General features: G+C 38.2%; 1 protein-coding gene and 1 long non-coding RNA gene across 2 annotated transcripts in view; both read left to right on the top strand.

Annotated features, from left to right (window-relative positions):
- Window positions 1–6,966, top strand: part of LOC141487773 (uncharacterized) — a 32,052-nt gene extending 25,086 nt beyond the window's left edge. Inside the window, exon 2 of the long non-coding RNA XR_012468511.1 lies at window positions 58–6,966. This is a non-coding gene — a long non-coding RNA (uncharacterized LOC141487773). The remainder of the gene's footprint in view (window positions 1–57) is intronic.
- FOXO3 (forkhead box O3) overlaps window positions 1–27,198 on the top strand; it is a 145,972-nt gene that overhangs the window by 32,895 nt on the left and 85,879 nt on the right. The window lies entirely within an intron of this gene.

Consider the following 27,198-nt stretch of genomic DNA (forward strand, 5'->3'; position numbering starts at 1 on the left):
ATCAGATATGTCTGCCACTGATTCATCCCATCTGATAATTGTTTCCATTGGGGGTAGGCACTTCTGAGAGAGGATGCTGCAGTTGTCCTGATTGAGTAATTGCTTTTTTAAACCTGTGTGCCCGTGTTCCTTCTGGGTTCAACAGGTAAGTCTTGCTATTTGTAACTGCATGGTGGGTATGGCCTTTGTTGACACATAGGCTTGTTTACTTCCTGGTATCTGTATTTCAGCTGTAGGCAACACCACCGCATACTGTGGGCCATAGACGGATTACTAGTCAGATCCTCTGCAACTCCCAGAGGGAAAAGATGTAAAACAGACTCCTTTGATATATTGTTGGGGTACAAAGAGTTGGGCGTTCTCCCGCCCACATTCTCTTTGGCTTTGCTCTTTGTTTGTGTAACTTTGGTAAAATCATTGAGCCTGCCTTTTGTAAAGAAGATAACTTGGCTCATCCATGATGTGCAGGAGTGTTGTGTGAGTTAATGAGGGGAAGGCATGTAATAATATGTAGCTCTTTTGTGGTATTTTGATGATTTCATCTAGAATCTTGCCATCTGGAAATTTGAACATTTACTAGAAAACGGCCAATTTTGAATGATGCTCAGTCCAATGTATGTTTTAAATGGTTTATACTTCCATTTCACATTGCACATAGAGATTTTGCTTTGTTCTGGATGTAATAAAATTACTTCAATAGAACCCTTAATCAAACAAGTTCTTCCACAAAAACAAATTCCTCCCCTCTGCCTTGCCCCCCAACACATCTACTATTTTGGTAGTAGTTTTTTATTAGATTCTGGACCAGAAAGAAAAATCTGTATCCCATTGCCCAATCTTTCTGGATGAATCTTTTTGAATTTAGTTAGGCTGATCGTTGGGTGAGAGTCTAATACCAAGTTCATAATTAAGGACTTTCCAGCCTGATGTAGAATGTGTATACGTTCTGAGACCCTGGGTCATGGTCCCATTATGATTCAGCATAAAGTAGGATTTACTGTAGGTAAATTAATATAAATGAATATAATATCATAATAAGTATGTTTTACTCTGAAGCACAAAATTCCTTAGTTAAACCCCAGAATATTAGTATTCATTATCATCTCAGTGATAAGCAATATGTATAGAAGAACTTGGGCACTTAATATTCCTTGCACCTCACTTTCCTCATATATAAAAGGAGATATTTCATTATCTACTTCACAGGGTCACTATGGCAAAAGTGTTATATCAGAAAATGCTTTTAAAGTGTGATTTGTAATTGTTATTTCATTAGAATTGAAACTAAGACAGGGTCTTTGAGCTTCCCCATCCCCCACTCCATTATTTCCTTGGACTATGCTGTCTTTCACATATTCAACTAGAAACTTGGCAATTTATTTACTCAGACACTCTCAAGCAAGAGTACTGAACCATTCTCCTTTCTGCCAAGGCTTAAGTTTTATGCTTCCACCGGGGAAGGAAGAACTCTTGGCAAAGACTTTCTTCTCCCCAACACTGATAGAGACTTTTTTTTAACATGGAGATCACCCTTGGTGATTTCAAGGCTTTGGAAAGATGAAAGGAATTTCACTTTCACTTGGGCACATTTACTGTTGTTTATGTGCTATGGAATGATGAAGTTAGTAGTTCCTAAGAGAATGTATGTTTAGTTTTTACCTCTTCTACAAGAAGAAATTAGATCCTTTTCTGCTTTTACAACTCAGGAATTCATTGTCTCACCAAACAAATCATCCTTGTGAGATTAACTTCAAGGTGTGTAAGTAAACTCAAACTGGAGAGTTCCTAGCTAGGGTAGCCCTGAGGGCTAGGTATTGTGGCACCATGACAAAGATGACTGGAGATGGAGTCAAAGAATCTGGGTTAAATCTTTTCTCAAATCTTCTCAATTTGCTATCTGATTGATTTTAGGCAAATCATGTAATCTTTCTAGGCCTAGGATTCCTTATCTATAAAAATGAAAGAGATTGGACTAAAAGTCCTCTGATATTGTTGATTCTAGCCTTGAAACAATGGATTCTGCTCAGAGAGGATTTATCCTCTCTTATTTCACATGTTATAGCAGTTTGTGTTCATAGACTCTAGAATGTTCCTTAGGGGAGAGGTGTGAGGCATGTTCCTGAGCCTCTACTTCCTCACTAGATTTCTAATTCTCATCCCTATCCCATTTTGAGGTCCCTCACTACTTCTAAAAATGGAAATAGCCCATGCTCTGCCATTCCTAGATTGAACCTCTCTCCAGGGAAGACTGTCCTTGACCATAAGGGCAGAACAACTTTATTATTTGCAATTCAAGTTGTTTAAGGCGAGTCAGTAGACTGATTTGAGCTCTTTATTGGTAAGCACATATGTCTTTCTTTGACTGGATCTATTGTCTTGTTTGTGATAGTATATAAAAAATATTTGACTGGTTTGAAGGTGTAAAAGCTTTTCCTTGTTCATCTTCCCCCACTTTCATAGGAATGATACCCTAAACAGAAAGAGCATTGTTTGAACTACAATATACTCCCTTCCTTTGGGGTTGTTATAAGAAACTCTTGATGAAATATTTAATTTGTCTCTTAAGATTGTTTAACTGGTTGACTTGTTTAGTAATATATTGAGCTCTGGAGGGTGCTCTTTAAAATTTGCATTGTTACTTTAAAAGTCCAAGATGAAACGTTTCCTTCTGCATTTGACAGACTCTTCCAGTCTACCAACCTTTCTGCATATCAGCCTAAAGTCTTTTCAATTTGCAGGTAGTTCAGTTTCTATTCATTTGGGGCTCTAATATGTATTTTAAATAAGGTAAATCTTGTGGGAGAAGACCATCAAGATTTAGATATTCAAGATCTCAAGATATTCAAGATTAGAAGACATTGACAACTGAATTAACTGTTCAGTGACTTTCTGACTATTGACAGGTATAGAACTGGTAGACATACCCACCAAAAATATTTTCTGCTATGACAGAGCAGATCCAGGTCAAGGGGAGATTTTATGTAGTCAGGCAGGTCCTCCAAATAATCCTGTTTGTAGATGACATCGTGTTGACCAGGCACAAGCCCAAAAATATTTATCAAGCCTCCCTAAAAGAGATCTCTAATCAAAGGAGTTTGATCTATTGATCCATATAGGAAAGACCAAGTAGATGAATAATTTAGATTTCAACATTCAGTTTAAGGTTTACCCCTGGGGATCTTACCTAGTATGCACTCTAGGGACAGATGATATCAGCTGGACTATGGGGTCCAGAGTTGAAAAGGAAGAAAGTGTATTGGAATGGAGAAATTAAAAAAAAAAATGCCCAAAATAATAGGAAGAATAATTTCTGACCCCGGACTTTCCAATACAGCCTAGGCCCACTTTCTCAATGCAAACATTGTTATGCAAACGTTGTTATTAGGTAGCAAGACCTAGGACATTATTACTTCCAAAGAACTAAAGATGAGCATCAAGCAGAAACAGTGAAAAAGAACATGTGAGCAGATTACAACATAGAACCAATGAGTAACTAAAGACTGGAGTAAAGAATGTCATTAAAGAATTGTATAACAGAAAATGAAGATTCAGTATCACTGGATTACTGAGTACATGGAGGGGAGCAAGGTATAAGAAATTTAGAAAGGTAGGAAAGGGAACAAGTTAGAAAAGATTAAAAGCCAAACAGTATTTTTTATTTGGTTTCCTTGTTATTCCTTGCACATGACTGTCAACTCTTAGATTCCCTGGCTTCTTTTAAAGACTTAGCTAAAGTCCCACCTTCAAGTTTTTCCCAGTCCTACTTAGTCTTGGTGCCTTTCTTCTGAGAAAACTATCCCCAATTTGTCATCTATATCTATTATATCTATATCTTTTGTTTGTACAGTTTGGTGTTGTTTTCTCTATTTGAGCTTGAGAGCCGGACTGGTTTTTGCCTTCCTCTATATCCGTAGCAATCAGCCTGGCACATAAATGCTAATTAACTGACTTGACTGACAAAAGTACACCTCTTACCCACATATAGCGTCTGGAGCAATTGAGGGATGCCTTCAGCGTTTGTGTAGGATCCCTTGGGGTGAACTTTGGGCAGGAGAGTATAAATAGTTGCACAGTTTGGATAATGTTGCCATTTGATCCCTGAATGGGAGTTCCCAAATCCATGAGATCAAAGACCATTTCAGTCTATTTTGTGAAAAAAAAATTAGATAAAAAGATAAATTGGGGAGGATGATCTTTTTCAAAGATACACGGTAGAATTCCTTTAGAAAACCACAGGCTCATTTTAAAATGATGCTTAAGAAAAAAATTAGTATATATATTTAACTTTGTTGAAATTTGCTTATTGAGCAAAGTGAGAGAGATAAATCTGTTATTAATTGTTCCACACAGAGGTCATCCATCTTCCCTTCTGTCTTAGTTACTTACTATGACTTAGACCTTCCTTCAGGTTGGGTTATCACGATCTTTTAGGAGGCTTGCTAGTCCCTAGATCCCCTGGATGGAAAACTGTAACTTTGTTTGGTTCTTCAAAAAAGAAAAAAAAAGCCTCGTGCTGGAGGAACCAGGAAAGGGAGTCTGAGCATGGACCCCAGGGGGATGAGGGGCTGTGGAGGAGGTGTGAGCCCCTCCCAGATTCTGCTGCGCTAGGATGATTTTCTCCTGCGGGAACAAAAACAAACACCTAGTTTGTTCTGGTGCAGCCGGGGGAAGTTTGTAGGAACGTGAGAAACTTCGACTAAAGAGAATTCTTACACTCCTTCAGTTTATTTAACATTAGCTATGCAAACAATTCTATGGGCTCCGCAGGAGTTAGGGCTTGGGGAGCCCCACGCGTGACCGGCCTCCAACTCCAGGCACTTCCACCGGTTGGCCCCCAAGCTCTGAAATGTTTTCTAGGTTCCCCGGCCCAAGGCCCACCTTCAGCAAGTTTCCCCCAGTCTGACTTAATCACTATGGATGGGGCTCAGATAGAAAGATGGGGGGGGTCAGTCTTTGATATAAGGGACCCCGCCCCAACCCTTCATTTTATAGAAGAGCAAACATTCCGAGAAGGAAAGGGAAGACTTTCAGAAGGTGGGGCAGGGGCAGAATTTGACAGCCTGGTCTTTAACACTAGCTAGCTCCCCTAACTTTCCGCCCCAAGCTTTGGGAGACTATGCATTAATTGGGGGTGGGGGAGGCAGTTTCCAGAGAAAGATCCTCTAGCCATGCAATCTCAAATCAGAATTGCTGCACTGAGTCGTTCCTCATTCACCCCAGTCCACCTAACCCCTCCCCAATACTAAGATGCAGAAAAGCATTTTTATTCCCAGTGGGTGTGTCCTTTGTTGGGGGAGGGGGGCTTCTTTTGTTTTGCAGAGGAGGTGTGGAATACATCCCTGGAGTTGAAGCCAGCTGCTGTTCTCTCTCCAGCCCCTTCTCTTTAACGGCACAGATGATTAATATAGGAGGGGGAGGGGGAGAAAGTTATATAGGTTTGTGTCAGTTTTATGGGAACAGAGTATTGTAACTCCTGTCTGGGAGACCCCATGACGCATGTTCTTCTCTTAACTGTAAGTCGGAATTCTTTAGCAGGCAATCCCAACTAGGCCTGTGCGTGCACACACACACACACACACACACACACACACACACACACACAGAGGGCATTGTTTACTTCCTCTGTAAAGGCTGCTCAGGACGTTCAGTACCAAGGAGGCTGATATGCTTGCATAAACACTCCTGCCAGATTTATCTCTCTGGTCTATCTTTCCTTTCCAGTCTTGGAAAGCTATTAATCTGCTCGGGAGGCTTTTGTTCTTAGAGTGCAAGCATTATTCTGTAATCATTTTGAGTTCTACAGGAATCTAGTACGGACTTGCAGGTTCATTTCCATGCAAATCTCACCCCCCGGGCTGAAAAGTAGTAGCTGATTGGGGTTGTGAGGAGATGGGGGGGGGGTGGTCCTTACTTGGGTGAGAATAGGAGTCAGGAAGGGAGAGTGGATCTTATGGGATTCTTGGGATTTGGTTGGACTTCCAGGTCCTTGTTCTGGAATGAAGCATTATTTAGTGTTTTCTTTGTATACTTATCAGAAACTTAAAGGGACTTTTGAACTGATTAGAGCCTGTTGCCCTTGTACAGTTTATATTTTGTTTTAAATATTAAATGTGTTAAAGTTGTTCCATCCAGAATCCAGGATCAGAGGGAGGAGACAGTGTGGAAGCATTAAGTTTTGAGTCAGGTGGATCCAAGTTCAAATCCTGCCTCTTCCTTTTATTTATGTGAACCTGGCACGTCACTTCCCCTTTTGGGTTCCAGTTCTGAAATGAGAGAGATGGGAGATTAGATGGTCTCTAGATTTGGAGATCTTCTGTGATAATCTTTTTTTTTTTAAGGCAGCTGGATTAAATGATTTCTCCAAGGGCAACACTGCTAGGTAATTATTATCAAGTGTCTGAATCTGGTGTATTTAGGTTCTCTATCCATCAGGTGCCTCTTCTTTGATAATAATCCTCAACCTTAAAGCCCATCTAGTTAGAACTCATTTTAAGAAGAAACTGAAGCACAGAGAAAGGTGATTTGCTAGGTAAGAGCAGAACTAATATTTGAACTCCAGTTCTCTTGAATCAAAATCTACTCCTCTTGCCATTGTACTATTGCTTCACCTCTAAGGTAGTTCTATGGATAATCAAAACAATATCAAGTGATCAGGTGCACAAGCAGGTGTTTTTTTTTTTCCTTAATGGAATTTTCTTTTACTCTCGAAGTGGCATAAAGAAATTCATCGTAGTGGATAAAGCACCGGCCCTGGAGTCAGGAGTACCTGGGTTCAAATCTGGTCTCAGGCACTTAATAATTAGCGAGCTGTGTGGCTTTGGGCAAGCCACTTAACCCCATTTACCTTGCAAAAACCTAAAAAAAAAAAAAAAAGAAGAAGAAAAGAAAGAAATTCATTCCTGGTCAAAGAACAAGATCATATCCTGTGACACATTTAGTCATCAAAATGAATAAAAACCGAAACAACCACAGTATTGAGACAGAGATTTATTATAGATGTATAAAACATTAAATCTGAACATTGGAACTAACAGAGTTTTAATTTGTCTTTTTTGCTGTTTTTGCCCAAGTTGAATGAAAGAATATTAAAAGATAGTAAAGGGAAGGACTTATTTAAAGATTAAAAATTTTGAAAGGGAATTTCAGTTTGGTTTTTTTTTGGACTTTTTTAAAAAAGTTTTTTTGTAAGGCAATGGGGGGTTAAGTGGCTTGCCCAAGTCCACACAGCTAGGTAATCATAAAGTGTCTGAGGTTGGATTTGAGGTCGGATTTGAACCCGGGGAACTCCTGACTCCAGGGCCGGTGCTCTATCCACTACACCACCTAGCTGCCCCAGATTTCAGTTTCGTGCAGGCTTTTGGATTCATTGCTATAAAATTTATTTATATGAACACTCACTATGACCCATAAATTGCAGGCAAGTTACTGATCTTCATTAATAGGAGTTTCCTCATATGAGAATCCCCCAAACTCATGAAATCACAGGTCCATTTCCCCATCTCTATGAAAAATACTTCTTAAAAAAATTTAGCAGGAATTTTATAGTATTTAGATTTGGAAGGGACAACAGAATACATCTCTTTCAATCTCTTCATTTTATAGAGAAGAAACAGAGACCTTGATTTACCCAGGGGCACACAGGTAGCAGAGGTCAGAGTCAGACTTTGAACCCAGATCCTTTGATTTAAGAGCTAGTATTTTTTCCATGATCATTTGGTAAAGATGGAAATTTCTACTACTTGAGACTTTAGAAGTCATTCGATTCTAATCTTACTTGACAAAATAAAAAGGAAACTTGAGATTAAGAGTCTTACCTTGACAGCATTTTGATTATGACTTAACAGGCATAGTGGAAAGAATAATGAATTTGGAGTCAAAGGCCTGAGTTTGAAGTCTTAGTTCTACTTGGAGGTGGCCAGAGTGTTGGATAGAGTGGATAGTGTTGGTCCTGGAGGCGGGAAGATCTGAGTTCAAATTTGGCTACATGTTTCTGAGCAAGTCACTTAATTTCTGTTTGCCATAATCATTCCTATGTTCTTGCCAAGATAACCAAATGGACAATGTGGTCCATGAAGAATCAAAAGAACTCAACAGCAACAAAAGTTCTATTTAGTAGCTTTTTTTTACTTTGGACAAATCTCTTAAACATTCTCTAAGTCTCAGAGTTCTCATCTGTCAGGTGAAGGGGTTGGATAGTTTTCTAAAGTCCCTTCCAGCTTTAAAAATGAGATTCTGTGACCTCTATAATGTGATCATAGTGGTTAAGTAGGAATGGAGCCAGGTTTAGGATCCAAGTCTCCTCTGGACTTGTGGTACTGCCAGTGATTCACTTGACTCTCTTGGACCAGTGACTTTCCACCTAGCAAAGCCTGGGTGATGAGTGTCCCCCTTTAAGGCCCTCAACATCTTTTAGGTTTGTTTTTTTTTTTTGCAAGGCAAATAGGGTTAAGTGGCTTGCCCAAGGCCACACAGCTAGGTAATTAAGTGTCTGAGACCTGATTTGAACCTAGGTTCTCCTGACTCCAGGACTCCACTGTGCCACCTAGCCACCCCTGACCCTCAACATCTTTTTGGGGGTCTTTGCCATAACTTTTAAAAGTTTGAGATTGAGCCTCCTTATTTTTGCCCCTGCTGAAAGGGTCACTCAATCGGTTTGATTACAGTTCTGATCAATAGAGAAATTGTAATTTGCACTGTTTTTTTTCCCCAACCTGGGCAATCTGGTGGCCATCTGTTCTGAGGGTTTACCCTATTAGGGCTAGATTTAGTGTGGGCACCATTTGATTTTAGCTCAGAATTTTCCAATTCAAGCAATCCTTAATTGGTCTCCTTTTCCCAAATATCCTCTCCATTTATCTAGCCATCAGCCAGTAAATATTTGAGTGCCTGCAACATTCTACCCTAGGGCAGCTGGTGGCACAGAAGATAGAGCACCAGCCCTGGAGTCAGGAAGATGAGTTCAAATACAGCCTCAGATGCTTACTAGCTGTGTGAGCCTGGGCAAGTCACTTCACTCTTTGCCTCAGTTTCCTCATCTGTAAATATGAACTGGAGAAGGAAATGGCAAAACACTCACAGTATCTTTGCCTAGAAAACCCCAAATGGGATCATGAAGTATCAAACACAATTAAAAAACAATAGTATACTAGGCAATGTGCTAATAATTGATATTCCTAAAGCACAGGTCTGACTGTGTCTTCCTCAAAAAATTTCAATGGCTCCCTCTTGCCTTTTAAGATATAATACAAATTACTCTGTCATTTAAAGTAATTCATGATTTACCTCATCTCTACCTTTACCTCATCTCTACCCTCACCTCATCTCTACCCTCTTTACCCCCCCAGCTACTTTGATTTTAAATATTTCCCAACATTTATATATGTTGCTCTTCTTGATAGAGTAAAAATTTCTTGAGGATAATGATGGCTCATTTTTGTTTCTTTTATATCCAGTGCATTTCACAGTACCAAGACCATTGGTGTAGTGATTGATTTGAAAGGTTTACTTTGAATCACCATAATCAGAATGTCCCTACTAAATACCCTCTCTTAACATAACAAGGCCATAACAAGAATAATACTATAGGGGAATGGCCAGTCAGATTTGTGGGCATAAATAACTTTGTGGCCAGGCCAGAGGATGGAGAATTATAGTTAAATGGTACCAGTGTTCCCTGTCAGTAGGCCAGTTTGACAGACAGGAATTGCTTTCTTAAGCATTTTTCCTTTTGTGTGCTCATTGCTACCACTGAAAGTGCTTGGTGTTTGCCAACCAAAACAACCTATTTTCCTTTCAAGTCCCAAAGGTGAGAAACTATATTGGGCACTCAAATTTATGGAGAAAAAGGGCAATTTACTTACCATGAGCCAAGCTGAAAAATGAGGCAGCAAAAGCTTGAGGAAGGAAAAGAGCAGGGTGTGTTTTAAATCAGAGAGGCAGACAGAAAATTCCTTTCTCTTATGGTTTGCTTTTTTAATGTTTTAAACTGTAATTAAAATTCATTTTAGTGTTTTCTGAGGTTTTCTGTGTTCTCAGGCTTGGGAGTGGCTGGTTTCCTAAAGGGAATTTGGTTTTTTCATTTACTAACTAGGTTAAAATTTTTATTATGAAAATGGCATAAAACACCCACACTTTCTCCCTCCCCTATCACTCTTGAGTGAGGAGTTGAAATGAGAAAAAGGAAAGAAAGCTTTATCTCGGCTTCATTTGGATAATCATCTATGTTGGGATGGGGTGTGTATTGAGTAAAAACAGTGAGGGGAAACTTAGGAGTCAGTAGCAATTGTACCGTGATGCTTAACTGTAAAACCCAACATTTTTGGGCAGATACTTCCTTCAGAAGGGATGGAATCCTAATCTGAAAATACATTTGAAAAGTGGCCAATGGACGCTGTTTAATCTTTCTGCTCCACTCAGAAAGTCTTCAATTTACAAGCAAGTCTGAGAACATTGAGTACTAGAAATAGAATTCCTCCCTCAGGGACAACAGTGGAATCCCATGTGTTGAAACTGGTGCTCTCCCTTCTCCTTTGGTTCACCCCCCAATCTCCCTCCCCTTTGCCTTCTCCTCCACCATTTCATCTTCTCCCCCAGAATTTCGACTCTTTGGTCTGTAAATTCTGGGAGGGGGGAGGGAGAGAGGGCTGTGGGCATTCAGAGCCCCAAGTTCTGAATAATCGTGCAAAGGCAGGAACTCAACCCATATTAAAATGCAGCCTGAAGTTCATGGTTGGGTCAGGAATTCAGGAAACAGTGCATGAAAAGTTGCCCGGGCACTATTTACTCATAGCTCTTTAGCAGCTTGAAATAATAACTTGGGCTCTGGAAGTAAACAAAAACTCAGGTTAGAATCTTCTTTCTGTTTGATTTCAGCCCTTATTGATTGTTACACAGTAAAAGAAAAGATAGAACTGGAATAGAACTGGGAACCAAATGAAGCAAGAGGCATATTGTGTTTCTGGGGCCAGAGGTTTTGGAACAACCCAGGCTAAGGTTCTCAGTCTGTGGAAGGAATGTCTCCCCAAGTAGTCAGGAGACTTGGCGGCTAGTACCAGATTCACTATGACTAGTTCTGTGACCTTGGGCAAATCCACTTAACATCTAAAGCTGTGGTTCCTCTGTGTGTGTGTGGGGGGGGGGGGATAGGGAGAAGACAGAGGGCCCCTCAAAAGTCTTAGCACTCCAACACATAGTTGCTGTGTCATCTGGTTTGCCTAAGTGAGGTTGTAGGGGGCTGTCCATATTTTTAATTTGTTAGTGTGGGGACCACCTGATAGAAAAACATCCTTTTTTTTCTCTCTGCCTGATTTGTTTGAGAGGTGATAGACTAATACGTTTTTGCTTGACTTGTATTTAGATGATGCAGGAGTTTGTCTTTCCTTGCTTATTTCCTTTCTTCCTTCTTCCTCCCCTTTTTCTTTCATCCTTTCTGTTTCCCTCCCTTTTTCTTTTTTTCTTCTTTCCTCCTTTCTTCCTTCCTTTTTTCTTCCTCCTTTCCCCCTTTCTTTCTCTTTCTTTCTTTTTTCTTTTTTCTTTATTTTTTCCCCTTCCTTCCTCCCTTCTTTTTCTTCCTTTCTCTTTTCTCCCTTTCTTTTTTCTTTTTTTCCTTCTTCCTTTTGATGGGAAGAAGTGGGAGGAGGTCAAACTAGAAAAATTAAATTAAAATATAGTCTTACTAGTCTTGGGAATACTAAAATGATGAGACTTGAGCTGAGGTTTCAGACTATATATATATATATATATATATATATATATATAATCATAGGTGGGGGGTTTCACCCCAGGTTTTCCAGGCTTCAGGATTGGTCCTTGAGGCAGCTAGGTGGCAGCACAGTGGATGGAGTGCTTGGCTTTTGGAATCAGGAAGACTTAAGTTGAAATCCAGTCTCAGACACTTAGCAGGTATTGGATAAATCACATTTATTAAGTGTGATGCTCTGTTTAACACCTCTGTTTCCTCAACTATAAAATGGGGATAATAATCATAGCACCTACCTCTCAATGTGGTTGGGAGAGTCAAATGAAAAAATAATAATCTGTAGAGCTTTTAGCCCAATAATATATTATATGTGCTTAAAAAATGCTTTAATCTCTTCCCCAGAGTATCCATGCTTCCCTGCCATGCCTTATTTATTGTTCATAAGGATTTAAAAATCTTATTTTGAAGGAGAATTCTTTTTCAAATTTGTTTATTTTTCCAACTACATGAAAAGTTTTCAACAATCTTTTTTTAAGGTTCTGAAGTTTCATATTTTTCTACCTTTTTCCCTTCCCTCCTCTCTCCCCCTGACAGAAAGCAAACTAATATAGGTTATATGTGTATAAATATATTAAACATTTTCCATATTATTCAAGTTATGAAAGAAGAATTGGAACAAAAAGGAGAAAAAAACACGAGAGGGAAAAAAATCATAAAACAATTTTTTAAATTGAAAATAGTATGTTTTGGTCTGCATTCAAACTTCATAGTTCCTTCTTTGCATCTGGATGATATTTTCCAGCACAAGTCCTTTAGAATAGTCTTTGATTATTACACTGCTGAGAAGAGAAAGTGCATCATAGTTTGATTATCTTGGTGTTGTCTTTAGATCAATACCAATAATTCAACTTTGTATAGCTATAGCAATAGCAACCATGCCCTTTTGATTCTATATCTTTTAGTTATTTTCATAAATCTGCCATCCCTTTTCTATCTACCTCACCTTTCTCATCCCAAAAGTTTGCAATAAAGAAGTTATTTCCAGAATGAGTAGGGGCAGTTCTTACCTTTGAGAACTCAGATCCCTTTTTCAAGTGAGCAACTGTATTTTAAATCAACACAGGAAGTGTGTGTGTGTGTGTGTGTGTGTGTGTGTGTGTGTGTGTGTGTGTGTGTGTGTTTGCACTTAGCCTAAGCATGAAATATATCTTTGGAATGGGATTGTGGGTGGAAGGAGTCTGATTATTTTGGGAGGGGGGTTAGTAGCAAGCCTATCAGGATTTTCAGATGTCCTGCTGGTGGATTTGCTCTACCTATTCACACCTGTTTAAATTTTTAGCTTAGCAACTGAAGGGAAGAAAAGGGTGGCATGAATTTCTGCCTGGCATTTGTTCACTACAGCTGGGACCTCAGAATTCACCATTTGTTGCAGTTTTCAGAGGCCATCTGAGAAACCATTTAGCAGCCCAGTTCCTGTGAGAGCTCTGATAATGGTCATTGAAAGCAGTAATCCCAGAGGCCTAAGGGAGGATAACAACCTTCAATAATATGTCTGCCAATCTTTACTCTTAATCATAACATCCTTAGCATTGGGGAGGGCTACTTTTCTAAATGTGCCCATGGAGAAATGGGCTCATGGCAAAAAATAACCAATTCAGTGTCATCAGACTTCTGGGTTTTGCCAGGGGAAGGATGTGCCTTTTTTCTCCCTTCCCTTTATAAACCAGAGGTTTATGTGTTTGTTGAGTGGGAATGATGGAAATTGATGTGTTAGCACAGCAGGCCCTTCTTACAGTTTTTGACGGACAAAGATGGCTAGAAGATTTGGTGTGAAGTTTTTTCTTAGAAGGGAAGATTATATGTTATAATACCAAGATTTCCTCCTTTGCTTTCTAAATGTATCAGAAGAAAGTTGATTGTGAAATGGGTTTGACAGTGTTTAGATCATCCCCTTCTTTATATAGAACAGCTTGTGGGTGAATGCATAGGAAATAATTATGTCAAAAGGTAAAAATTCAAGAACAAAATGAAATAATGGTGAACTGAGTGCATTTCCTTATTACTTTTTTTTCGAATTTCTGTCGCCTTTGTATTTTCTTGCAAGCTATACATTACATTTACTAAAAGGAGGGATATAGCATTGTTAATTGACTTTTTCTCTTTAACTGCTCCTCTACCACTCTTAACATTTTTTAAGTGAGTTTATAAAGAAGATACTTTGAGATTATCTTCCTTCTCTTTCTTTCCCCTCCCTGCCCCCTGCAGATATTTGGATCTATTTGTAAGTAGGTCAGAACAAGTAAGAGTTAACAGCCATGGGAGGGAGAAGAAAAATTGAAAGGGGGGGGTGGATATGGTATTTTAAAAAAATTACTTTCTCTCTCTCTCCTCCCTCCTTTCCCTCATTTTCTCTCTCCCTTCCCCACCCTTTCATTTCTCTCTCCCCCTTCCTTTTTTCTTCACCCCCCCTTCTTTTCCCTTCTCTATGTTTCTCCTTGTTTGTCTCTGCCTTGGTCTCTCTCCCTCTCTTCCTCCCCATCCCGACTCCCCTCTCTCAAGGAAGGCAAGGTATTTCCAAAATAATGTTTTAAAAGCCCCAAATTTGCAATTTCAAAAGAAGAAAAAAAAATAAGTCTTTGGAGTTCTGTAGATCCTAGGTTTATTCTTTAATAGGACCAAAAGTGGCCTCAAGTAGCACTTCAGTCTCTAATAACTCTTAAGTTTTGCAGGCCGTCTCTCTCAAGTGAGAGGTAGGCAGTTGGTTAGGCTCTGTTCTCTCCAGTCTTTCTTCCATGTTGTTTTTTGTTCCCCTTGCTTCCTTGCCTCTAAAAATATATGAAGCACATTTGAGCCCAGTCCTGGTGGCGGCTCCCCCATAGGCTTCTGTTGGTCCCCTCCCCTCTGGCCTCATTGGCCCGCTGGCTGGCTTGGCTCAGCTGACTGAGAGTTAATATAGGTCAGTATCGCAATGTGGAATTGAGGAGCTGTTCTTCCCAAATCCAGCTTTGTTTAATCTGGCCAGGCTCCAGGCCTTTTTAAACACTACTCTTGCCCAGCCGCATGCACTGTGATAAGAACAGGCTTTACAGGAGCCAAGTTTGGTAGGGGTTTTCCCCCTCCCCCTTCCATCCCTTTGCCCCCTTTTCCTAGTACACCTAGAAAATATATAAATGTAAAAGATTAAAACATGTGTCCCCAAACTTTTTTTTTTGTAAGTATTAGAATAACTAATGCCTTTGGGGGAGAGGAGAGGCGATTAATCCAAGCATTTTCACGGTGCTTCCCCACACAGTACAAGCAAGAACTAAAAGTTCAGTTTATCCCCTGGTATTTTAATACTCTTGCCCAAGAAGAGATATTTTGTGGAGGCGTGTCTTTTTTTTCCCCCCTTTTCTTTCAAGTGGCTGAGTCTTGCAAACCCTTGGTGTAGACCAAGAGTATACAGAAAGCTTCTGGAATTGTTTTTGTTATTGTTTCCCTTGGTTTGTGAGAGGTGTAAGCACATAGACATTATTTTTGGGCCATGGTGTGGAATGCAAATTGAATTTTTAGGAATGCTTGGGAAGAATCTTGAAAGGAAGGGAGGGGGGAAAACCCCTTTCACTAAAACTGCCACCTCTGTATCCTGTGATTTCATCTAATTTTAACTGCTGCCCTGTGAAAATTTTCAGTGTTTGAGGAATTTAATTTTTCCAAATACAGTCTTTGTTTTGCAAAAATACAGCACGCCTAAGTATCTATTTTTAAAGACCCAACAAAAGCCGACCCAGGGGATTTTTTTTTTTTGCTCTGTCACCCAGACTATATATAGAGTTACTTTTCAGTTTCTGTTACAGTCATCATTTTGTACTCCTGATGCTTTTTGCATTGTCCCCACCAGAAAGTATATAGTATATTTAGGAGCATCTCTTTACAGAGATGAATTGTGCTTCTAATATAGCTTCCAAGGTTGTATTATTTACTCTAAAAAAGGGAGGAGGTTTTTGTTTATTGTATTTTTTTATGTGTGTGTCATGAGGAAGTTCTCAAGATAGAGAATTTGAAGGAAGCACAGGATTTGTGGAGGCTTCCCTGTTCTGGTCCTTGGGGTTTTCAGAAAAACTCATGCTTCTGTGTTTGTGATAGTTATATAAGGATTCTGCTCCTTGGATGAAATTATAGCTGCAACAGGCAGTGCTTCTGGAAGGAGGGGATGTGCTACTAGTTACTGTACTACTGTGCCCATTTTCTTACTTTTTTTTAAGTGTAAATTCTTTATTTTGTATACTAAACATCTCCAAAAATACTCCTTTACCTGCCCAGGAACCTGGGAACCTTCTCTTTAAAAAAAGATTTTAAAATAATGAGAAAAAATAGCAGGATAGCCAGATTAATCAATACCCCTAGCCCTTCACCTCTTTAATATAGCTGGGAAAATCCATTTTCTCAGCTTTCCTCTGGTACTAAGCTTGATCATTATAATTACATAACATTCAGTTTTGTTTTATTCTTTGTGTTTACAATGTCATGGTTTTATGTATATTTTTCCTGGTTCTTAATTATTTTACTTAGTTCATATAAGTCTTTATCCTATTAGAATTTTATTTTCCTGGAAATCCAATATGCATTAAAACTCCAAATAGGAAATACTTTTAGTGTCAAGTTAACTGAGTATTTTAAAGATGGCAGCCAAGTTCATCTCTAACCTTAAAATGCCCTTTGCTCAAATCCACTCCTTTCTTTACATTGCTCTTGCTGGGAAAAACTGTCTGACAGGTAAAACATTTATTTCAACAAATGAGCATAAAGTGCCTACTACTTGCCATGCTCTGTTCTACATCTTGAGACATTACCTGCCCTCCAAAGAATGTAGAAGTAGTTACAAAGAGAGAAAACAAAAAATTACAGGGAATGCAGGGAATGTTCAAGCAAAGCAGCCTGAGAGATTTGAGTGGAATTTAAGATTCTAGAAGTTATATATTATTTCATTTTGGTTTTTGATAGTACCACCTCAGTTGTCTTTTTTTCTCTCAGAGGATCAATGACATAAGAAAATCATTTTCAGAAAGGGTAATGAGTTACTTGCCCATTGTCACAGAGCTTGTGAAAAGTATATTGGTGAATGGGGTGTACTTCTGTTTACCTCTTGTTACAAAAGCCCTGCTCTTCTCACTCAAAATCCCATGTGTTTTTGACTTTCTATAGTAGTTGCCCTCTATAATCTATGTATCTTTATAACTATCTATTTAAAGACTTTCTTTTCACTTGTCCCTTACACATGCCCCTTACAAATCTAATCTATTGGTTTGAATAATTCTCACACTAGTCATCATTTACAAATTTATTGATATAACTAATAGCACTTAATCAAAAAGACTCACAGTAGGAATGGGTAGAAAAGTATAAGTAAAACCCTGGTCTAAAGCAGATTAACTAGAAAGTTTTGTTGCTTGTCGATAGTTAGCAAAGCAGAGAAGGAAGTCTATGGTATATCAGACAGACTGAAATACCATAGAAAGAAGCATCGTCAGTCTGAGAAAATTTTGGTTCAAGATCCAGCTCTGGTAGTCCTTATCGTTGTGATTTTTGGCCTTTTACTTACTATCTCTGAGACTTAGTTTGTCTTTAAAATGGGACTAAATGAGAAGGTTGTTGTAATGAAATTCTTTTGTAAAACTTGATGTCTATACTATTTCATCTTTATCTTTATAACCCCAGTGTCCTAAGCATACAAGGTGTGCAATAAATATTTGGGGATTTTTTGAATTTTAATATTTTATTTTCCCCAATTTCATGAAAAAAAAGTTTAACTTTTTTTAAAAAACAATTTTGAGTTCCAAATTCTCTATTTCACTTCCCTTCCCCCATCATTGGGAAGGCTAAGGATCTGATAAAGATTGTAATAAATATTTGTTGAGTTGATCCAGCCAAACTGACCTCCTTGTTGCTGTTGGCTGTTGGCACACACAAGAACATACCTTTTATCCCAGTGCCTGGAATGTTCTTTCTTCCCACTTTGACCTCTCAAAATCTCTCATTTCTTTCAAAACTCCTCCATTTTCTAAACATTAAAACCTTTCCTAAACATTAAAACCTTTCCTGTTCTCACCTCCACGCTATGAGTACTTTTGCTGAAAAATGACAACTTATTTATTTTGTTTATATTTTTTGATTCTGATATCACACAGTCATTTCATATTCGGATCAATTTAAGAAACAGAGGCTGTTTCACTTGGATAAGAAAGTTCTTGGGTAGTCTTCACAGTGGAAGAGATTTGTTCTGCTGCTTGGCCCCAGAGAGCAGAACTAGGAGCCATATGTGGAAGCCACAGAGAAGCTGAAACTAGTTTAAATAAGAAAAACAAAACAACTTTCCAAACTAGAGCAGTCCAAAATTGAGAATTCTTTTGTCTTAGTAGTGAATTTTCCATTGCTATTGATCTATTTAGTTTTGACCAAGCAACCATTGAAAAGATGTTGGAGAAGAGATTCTAGCTCAGGTCTTGGTTGGATTCTAACTCAGAGATGATATGTTTCTGTTATTGATCTTTTTCAGTTCTTTTAGAAGCATACATTTCAGGTAACTACAAACTATGGAAGCATTCATAGAGATCAGAGGCCAAGAAACTTAATCAAAAGAAAAATATTCTCAGTTCTGAGGCTGGAAAGCAAACTTACTCTCATCCTCATAGTTTTCTTTTAAGAAAAGTTAACTTTTTATTATATGGGCAGGTAAGGAGCACAGTGGACAATGTTAGACCTGGAGTTGAAAAGACTTCATCTTAAATGTGGCCTTAGACACTTATTAGCTGTGTGACCCTGGGCAAGTCACTTAACCCTGTTTGCCTCAATTTCCTCATCTGTGAAATGAGTTAGAGAAGGAAATGGCAAACCTCTACAGTATCTTTGCCTAGAAAACCTCAAATGGTGTCACAAGTATTGGACACAACTGAAAAAAAAAGAACAAAAAACAATAAGCATACTTTTTTTTTTGTTGATGCACAAAGATACTCATTGAACACCCACTGGCCATCATAATATACTTTTTATTTTAATAAATTTTATTTATTTTTTCCATTCACATGCAGTTTTCAATATTCATCTTTCTGTAAGATTTTGAGTTCCATATTTTCCTACTTCCTTCCCTTCCCACAATAGCAAGTAATCTGATGTGTAATCATTATAACATTCTTTTAGACTCTATGCTACTACTACATAGTATTTCAAGTGACAACAATATAGAGAGCAAGGAATCTCATTCCATTACAAATACCTCTCAGTGTTGTAGTGTTATTGACACTTGTTTAATTATATTATTCCCAAATATTTTCATGGAATCTTAGGTTTAGTTTTGGAAGGGATGTCAAGGTTAATGTATTTCAACCCCTTAATTTTATAGATGTTTAAATAGTAGTCCCCCCAAATAATGTTATTTGCCTAAATATTCCATTTTTATTTTCAGTATCAGAGCTAGGATTCAAACTTGTTTTGATTTCAAATCAGGGATCTTGACACTAAACTCCTGAAAGGTAAAATAACTAAGGAGCTTTCCAATTCTAACATTATGTTCTAAGGTTCCTTCTGAAGCAGAGTTTGAGAGTTTTCTATAGACCACAGGACCCATAGACTTGTAGGAGCTAGGAGAGGAAGAAAAGTTAGCCCTTCTTAGCAATATACTCCCTCACTCTCCTTATTCTGTTCTTATCTTTAAATAAGATCCACTTCTCTGGACCATTTCCCTAGTCTACCTGGTACTACATGCAGTCTTCATTCCACACAACAGAGGCAGATCACTTTTATTTCCTCTTTTAATTAAAAAAAAATTCTCAAGCTTTCATGTACAACCCTTTCCCCCTCAAAAGCAAAAAAAAAAAATGTTTTATAGCATTAAAAAGCTACAAAGATGGTTTCTGTTGCGAATTTTCAGATTGCTTTGCCAGAATACAAAATGGTGAGCCAGAGATATGTTTAAAGGTGACTTCCTTTTCCTGCTTTCCTGCCTTACTTTTAAAAGTACAGCTTTCTAATACATTTCAGCTGTAATCTTCAGTTAAGTCTGCATCTTTTTTTAAGGTAATGGGGTTAAGTGACTTGCCCAGGGTCACACAGCTAGGCAATTATTAAGTATCCTGAGGTTGCATTTGAACTCAGGTCCTCCTGACTCCAGGGCCAGTGCTCTATCCACTGAGCCACCTAGCTGTCCCAGCCAGCATTTTTTAAGTGCCTAGCATGTGTTAGCCACAATTGCTAAATGCTGAGTATACAAAGAAAAACAAGTCCCTGCCCTCAAGGAGTTTACAGTCTAAAAAGCAGACAGGTACAAACAAGCTACATACTGAATAGATAGGAAATAATCAACTGTAGAAAAGCATGAGAATTAAGAGGGATTGAGAAAGACTTCCTGTAGAAAGTGGCATTTTATTTGGGACTTTCAAAAATTCAAGCCAAAGGGTTCCTCCCTACCCTGAAATACTATTACAAAACTGTCTACTGTGTTCACTGATGGAACCAGTATCTTAAAGTTGTCTGGTTTTCTTTTAAGGATTCTGATATTAAACATTTTATGGCATGCTTTGGCAAACCTCTCTGTTGTCCTATTGGATTTGGAGTTAGGAAGATCCGAGTTCAAATTCTGTGGAACTAAGTTCAGATCCTACCTCAGACACTGACCCTGTGAAAATTGCTTAACCTTGTTGGGCCTCAGTTCCTGAAATGTAAAATGAGAGGAACAATTAGATGACCTCAGAGACCCCAGCTATAAATCTGTGAACTTGTGAATCCTTTAAATGTCCCTGTCCAGGCCCTTCTTATTAATTTATACTCAAATTTTATTTGCCTTACTTGCCCAGTTTTACCCATCTGTAATTCATATGTGGTCCTTAACAGTATCTTCTTTTCTCATTGAGTTGTTCTCAGGCCCATCAAAGATTTGCATGTTTAATCCTACCAACTTCCTACTTGTTGAGTCAGTTTTGTTGAGTCAGACGTGTAAAGAGAATGGACCAGAGAAGAATGACCAAGCACTTCCTGAGCAGTTGAGTTGAAATGGAGTAATCCCAAGCAGGCTATGTAAAAGAAAAGCTTCAGAGAAATCAGGGAGAATAGTTTTCAGATATTTAATTAATACAGTTTTATTTTGAATTCTCAAAGAGAAATAAGAAAGTAAAAAAAAATCCAGCTTGTGAAGTAGGATTTTTATCCTAATTAGGTGGCATCTCCAAGCAGAAAATATGTCTAAAGTAGGATCTTGGACAGTTCTGGAATAGTCAGTTCTGCCAGTTCTGGACCCAGAGTCAAATCTGGATTCAAATTCACCTTCTCACAATTTTGTAACCCTAGGCAAGATACTCTACCTGGGTTTGCCTTGGTTTCCTCATCTGTAAAATGAGAGGACATATTAGATGATCTCAAGAGGTCCTTCCTAACTGTAAATTTATGATCTTATGACCCTTAACTTCTCCTGTCTCCTCCACCTTCTCCCCAAAACCTATGCATAGTTTCATATGTGTAGCATGGAACTGAAAATCTGTTGCTCATCTGTAAAATGAGGGAGGTGGACTCTCTGAATTTGTGAGCCTTGAAATAGAGGGGTGTTGATTTTATAGCAAAATGGCTTACTGGAAATTTAGCCCCCTGAAAATGGGGGAAAAAAGTAAGGCAGCCAAAGACTTCAGAATCAGTTCTCCAGAGCTTTCCATTGATGGAACTCTGTAGTTGAAGAGGGAATTAGCTTTTTTAGTAATGCCCACCAAATTTGTTCCTAGCTATTTCTATCTTGCCTCTTAACCTTCATTCACCAAGATTTGAACGGTTGCTACTTTGTTGCCCCTGAAGCCTGACTTCCTGCTAGTGGTACTAACATTAATATAGTAACTCACCCTGACTTACTCAAGGGGTTTCCTAAGACTCAGGATAGTTTTTTGTGCAGGTGGAGAAGCCAAACATTCTTTTGGTATACTTTTTCTCTCCTTTTCCCCCTTAAAGTTCCAATTCATCTGAGAAGTGACTGACAGCTGTTGCAGTTATCAGATAATTTCTTTGAAGAGAAACTTGGGATCCAAGCCCATCCTATTAGAATGTTGAGAGCCATGTCCCAGGTCTTAAAGAAGCAGGTTGTTTCTGTTCATTTGCTTTTTCTAATGTCTTTATAACATCAATGGTCACTTTGAATTTACATAAATTTAAAGATGTTCTCAAGAAATACTTTTTTTAAAAAAATTTGAAATGTGGATTGGTAGTATGATGGTCATACCTAGAGTCAAGTCCATTTAAGTACTAGAGATATAATTTAAAAAAAAGCAAAAATGGACTCTTTTCTTAAGGAGTTCATAGTCTATGGAGGTGAAAACATGCAAACAACTGTATAAATAAGATAAGTATAGAATAAATTAGAGGTAGTCTCAGAGAAAATACATTATTAGCGTTAAGGGGAACCAGAAAAGACTTCTTCTAGGAGATTTGGACTTTAGTTAAGACTTGAAAGAAACAAGAGAACCCTCTACCATCTGCTAGGCACTATATTAAATACTGAGAATACAATGAAAGTAAAAAACAAAACACAACAACAACTCAGTCCTGCTAAAGTAGTGCCTTAAGGAGGACTGGGAAGGGGGTATCTTGTAGAAGTTGGGATTTAAAGGAAACCAAGGAATCTAGGAGGTCAAGGGAAATCATTCTAATTATGGAGGACAGTGAAAAATGCAGTTCAGTGATGGTGTGTCTTGTTCTATGAACAGCAAGAAGAGGTAAGTATGACTGGATTATAGAGCATGTGGTAAGGAATGAAGTGTAAAATGAATGAAAAGGCAAGAAAAAGCCAAGTTTTGAAAGACTTTAACAGTCAGAGTTTCTATTTCTTCTTGGAGGTAATGGGGTTTCTAGGTGGTACAGAGGATAGAGGGCCAGTTGTGGAGTCAGAAAAACTCATTCTTCCTGAGTTCAAATCTGGCTCAGTCATTTACTAGTTTAGTGTGATCCTGGGCAAGTCACTTAACCCTGTTTGCCTCAGTTTTCTCATCTGTAAAATAAACTGGAGAAGGAAATAGCAAATAATTCTGGTATCTTTGCCAAGAAAATCCCAAATGGGATCACAGAGATTTGAACATGAGTGAAACAACTCAATAACAACTGAAGTTTACTGAATGAAAGAGGTAGAAGGAGAGGGGAAAGGGAGAATTGACATAGTCAGACCTGCCCTTTAGGCTTTTAATAGATGAATAGAAGATGGACTGGAGTGGAGGATATAGAGACAGGAGAACAAAGAGTTTCTTGGTGTCACTGATTTAAGTAATATTGTATTGTCACACATTTGAGTGAAGCATAGTAGCTGGTTTAGGAATCACCTTCAATCTGGCCAACAGGGGCATAATTAGTTTAGAATTAAGAGCTTTCCATAATGCTACCCCTAATAGACATCATACAATTCTAGTCTTGCCTATGACTGGTACTGTGGCAGAATCATGCTTTGAGGAAAGCTCTCCCTGACCTTTTCTCAAAAGGAAGGCATTCCATATTTCAACATGGTGAATTTTGACTGAGTTTTAGTGGATTAAGCTTTATAAAACTTCCTTTAATTAAAAAAAATTATTACACAAGACAAGGTATTTTATTAATGTATTAGTAAGTGCTTTCATTTTTTTTTTTCTATTTTAATGAGCATTTTTATCAGTGACATAGATGAAGACAGTTATTCTTCCTAGGGAGGGTTAGCCTATATGTATGTGTGTGTGTATACATATATATATATATATGTATACACACACATATATATATATAGCAGTGTAGCCATTATATTAGATGACAGAATCCTATTCAAAAAAAGTTTAAGGTAAAATAATGGACCAAATTTAGTAAAAGGAAATTTGTCTACGGTGATGGCTTGATTTGGCATTTTCTTCACTGATGTAGATTGTAGCCCATCTCTGCCTGCAAATCCTGTCCAATTCTGGTCTGTTGTTTATTTTCTAGAGAGATTCTGCTCAATGTGCTGGAGATCTTATTCCAGGTATTTTATTATTTCCTAGATGTTTGCAGTGCCATTGGATGCACAACTTGCTTTCCCTTGAGCTTGACCCTTTCCTTATAATAGACCGCCTTCATTTTTTCTCTTGCAACACTCAATATGCTACTGTTTACATCCACCATCTTATATATCTTATTTTTTTATTTATTTTTATTTATTTTAGGTTTTTGCAAGGCAGATGGGGTTAAGTGCTTGCCCAAGGCCACACAGCTAGGTAATTATTAAGTGTCTGAGGTCAGATTTGAACCCAGGTACTCCTGACTCCAAGGCTGGTGCTCTATCCATTGGGCCACCTAGCCTCCCCCATCTTATATATTTTTTAATCATTCTTGGTGTTTCAATTCTTATTCTTCTTGGATCAATTAAAATATTCAAATGCAGTAATCTTCCTCATTTGTTGGAATACTCAGATTGCCCGTGTTCTGCAATTCCATTTTCTTAGTTGCTTAGGAGCTTTGAGAATTTAAATAACTTACCCAATCATTTAGATGTGTTCAGATTACCAGCAAATGGGCATATATGTTTGTTTGCATTTTTGCTTGACTTTTTGAAGGGTTATTGTTCATAGATGTTTCTTAGAAGTTTGTAAGGTAAGACCTTGGTTCTTCTTACTGCATATTTTGAAGTTGCATTTCATTAAACACAAAAAAGAATTCTGTTTCATTCAATTCATGTTGGATTTTTCCATCTCATTTACTTCATCTTTTTTGTAACCTTTAAGATCATAAAGAAGTCATTAAGACCATGTTTTTGCCAAAAAAAAAAACTTTGAAGGAAGAAAAGTGGTGAAACCAGTGTTAGAGGTGTTAATCGCTTACTCTTCTGGGGGTGTGTTTAAAGAGGAGAGAGGGGGAGAAGGTGGATTTGAAGAATTACAGCTAGTTCTTTCACCAAACTTTTGTTACAGTGGACATATTACCTTGCTGTGTCTTATTGTGTCATAGGGTTTAGTATTCTGAACCACCAGACTGGAATAATATTGTTTTAACTAACTTTAAATTTTAAAGTTGTCTTGTTGCACATCTCCATCTGCCTGCTCTGTCAGTGGCCTTAGACTTACCGTGTTCAGAATTGAACTCATCAACCCCCCCCAAAAAAAAACTACATCTAGCAATAACCTGCTCCCTTTTTCAACTTTCCTCATTTAATGACTAGAATCATCACTAAAACCTAAATCATTCAGATCAGCAAGCTCCCAAGATTAAGAGTAGTGTCATATTAAAACTTATCTGCTCTGGGGTCTAACACATTCCTGTATTTTTTTTCCCTAGTCAAATTAGACTCATCCTCCTTTACTCTTCAACCCTAAATTCTCACAAGTCTTTGACCATGTATGGAACATATTAGCTCCACATTTCTTCCCATTTAAAAGGTCCACTTAAGGAAAACTTTAATATATGAAGTACTCTCTGATTCCCTTATCTGAATATGATCTCTCCCTCTTCCCTCAAATTTCTTATTATACTTTATGGCCTTTGTACTTAGTACATTCACCCTTAAATTATGGTTATTTTTTTAGTCTTTCCTCAAGTAGATTGTAAGCTTTGTTGAGCTCTTGAGCTATGTGATTTAAAAAAACCCAACTTTGTATTATTCCAAGGGCATGGGTTTTATACACAGTAGTAATTGCTTAAATTCATAGTGACATGAGATGCTACATGAAGAATAATTAATTTATTTTTAGGGTTTGTTTTTGCAAGGCAAATGGGGTTAAGTGGCTTCCCCAAGGCCACACAACTAGGTAATTATTAAGTGTCTGAGGCTGGATTTGAACTCAGGTACTCCTGACTCTAGGGCTGGTGCTCTATCCACTGTGCCACCTAGCTACCCCATAATTAATTAATTAATTTAAGAAACATAGGTGGATACTCATTTTTGGTGCATCCTAGTGCCATGCTTTTGAGAGTTAATGTTTTTTTAATGGAAGTGTACAGGGAAAGAAAGAAGAGATAGGTGAAATGCCCTTTAATTCTCTCCTTTCATGAAGTAAATTGTTGAGAGTTTCTCTCTCTCTCTCTCTCTCTCTCTCTCTCTCTCTCTCTCACTAGGGAATGATTTAGACGGATTGAGAGGGAGGGGAAGAGAGAGAGACAAGCAGAGAATGAATGAATATATTTGGGCTTAAGATTTAAAAAGCACTCTACATAAATTATTTCAACCTTACAAGAGTTCATAAGTACATGTTTATACAGATGAGAAAACTGAGGCTTAGAATTGTTGAATAACTTTACAAAGTTACCCTGCCACATTAGGTAAGTGTTTGAGCCAGCAACTCATCCTAGCCAGTCCTTTTGACTCCACATCCAGGTCTTTTCCCACCCACCCACCCACATTGCAGGGCGGGGGATTCTGAACTCCTGTCAAGGTTTGGGTCTTGTGCAGCTCTCCTTCAAAGGGGTATTCTCTGGTTTTCTCATTTGTGAATGGCATAAATATAAATCTCATGTATTGATTAATGGGGTGAGGATGTTATCTTCCTGGTAGAATGTAAGTTCCTTGAAGTCAGAGGCTGTCTCACCTTTTCCCTTGTATCTTTAGCACCTAGCATAGTCCCTGGCCACACAGCAGGAAAATAATAGATGGTTGTTAATTAATGGTGAAAACAGGGCTCCTGATCTTGTGCTTTCTTTTCTTTGATGTGTTTATCCTTGGAGATCTGCCATCATCTCATGGGCTCACTGTTCTCCAACCATGGGACCAGAATCAAGATGAAGTGTTCCCCTTAAATAAAACATCATGGCTGTCAGAATGTCTGTTCTTGTATAGATTAGAACGGAGGCTGCTCAGCATGGGGCTAATTGCTCATTTATTGCAGGATGGTATGACTTGGATGGAGCCTCTTGAACAAGTGACATATGAAAGATAGCCATAGTGAATCAAGAGCAAAGGCAGTACACCAACTTATGGAGGGGAGGGAGGAGAGACACTGGCAGTTTGGCGTGAGAAGTGGGGAACAGGACATCAAGCCCTGTCAGTGTAGTCTGAACTCCTTGCTCTGAGTTAGACCTCTGATTATCTCATCTTAGTTGCACCTCTGAGTCCAAACCTTGTACTCACCCCACCCTCATTCCATTTCCTATAAAAGATAAACAGATGAAATAACTCCAGCAGGAGACCTCAAGGGAAATAGAATATAGTTTTTCTGCATGGAGTTTGTTTTGGGGTTGATGTGCTGCTGTAGACCTAGAAGGTTAAGTGATTTGCCTGAAGTCACATAACTAATTAATGGTAGAGCTTGGACATGGACTTCTTCAGTATTTGAACTATAATTTTAGTGATGTGAGAAAAATAAAAAAATATAACTTAATTTAAACTTCTGGGAAATCAGAGGTTTGGGGTGGTGACTTAATAATGGCTTACATTTGTATAGTGCTTGGAAGTTTACAGAACATTTCACTTCCTTTGGAAATTGGTAGTGTACAGATGAGTACAGATGAGAAAACTGAGGTTTAGGAAAATTATGCAATTTGCCCATGATTATACAGCTAGTAAGAGGTGG

This window comes from Macrotis lagotis, chromosome 5 (assembly GCF_037893015.1).
Source record: "Macrotis lagotis isolate mMagLag1 chromosome 5, bilby.v1.9.chrom.fasta, whole genome shotgun sequence".
Lineage (NCBI taxonomy): Eukaryota > Metazoa > Chordata > Mammalia > Peramelemorphia > Peramelidae > Macrotis > Macrotis lagotis.